The sequence below is a fragment of the Vitis riparia genome, chromosome 3 (assembly GCF_004353265.1).
Source record: "Vitis riparia cultivar Riparia Gloire de Montpellier isolate 1030 chromosome 3, EGFV_Vit.rip_1.0, whole genome shotgun sequence".
Taxonomy (NCBI): domain Eukaryota; kingdom Viridiplantae; phylum Streptophyta; class Magnoliopsida; order Vitales; family Vitaceae; genus Vitis; species Vitis riparia.
In genome coordinates this window covers 12767786-12768846 of record NC_048433.1, presented here as the reverse complement: position 1 = coordinate 12768846, position 1061 = coordinate 12767786, and positions in this window count along the sequence as shown.

The following is a 1061-nucleotide window of genomic DNA, read 5'->3' as shown; positions in this document are numbered from 1 at the left end:
ATTTAGGAAAACAAGTTAACCTAAGTAATGGAGATTGGATATTTCCCTAAACAAATTAATATATCTAATTTTGATATAGGATTCAGTAATAAATAAATGTATTCTTCTTAGAGTATAAAATTTATCAGTGCATTAGTTTAAAGGATTCCTTCAAATCTCTCATGTGACTCAGGAAATTTCTATAACTTTATTCTTGGGATTATCCAACTTAGGTAAGGGGATTTTTTAAAAATATGTTTTTTTTTTTGTTATAAATGATCAAGCGTGTGTATATATATATATATATATATATATATTGTTTTGTAATTTTTGAAAAACATTTATAAATAAGTTCGAAGTATTGAAATTGGGAATAATTTTTTATTTGACTATATTTTATCTTACACGTTCATTCTTGTTATCTAACCCTTATAAAAAAGTAAAAGATGTTGATCTTTGTTACCCTTGGTGGGGATAGTAATGAACTAAAAACCTAATCAATAGGATAGCTACTTACCTATGGTATATCATTAAAATGGTTCAATTACCCACTAACAAATAAGGAACATCTAAGGCTAACCATTTTTGTAAATCCCACTAAAATAGACTTTGAAAGTCTCACTACGATGGACATTCAACCAACAACCAAAAATTATTTGGATATATGCATGTCTATCAAAAATATTTGATTTGATACTTTCATGAAAATAACACATGAAATACAAGTTTATTTCATATGATTATAATCGTGTTACAAACATTCCCCATTTCATATTTGAAAAATAAATGCACTTGATCTCTACCCTTTATTGGGCTTTTGAACTCTCTACTTGTTTTAAATGTTTTCAAACATACTTGATTCTAGGGAGTAACACGAGTAAGAAGGAATGACATGGGTAGGAAGGATTCGAAAAGTTCCTTATATTTTTAGTTATAAAACTAGTTTATTTAAATATTAGTAGTTTATATTTACTACTACTTTTTGGAAGAACAGTCATAAATTTGACTAATAAAATTTTGTATGGGAAGACAAATTTTCTAGTAAGGACTTTTTGCTAAGCTTAATTATTACTTTAGATAGG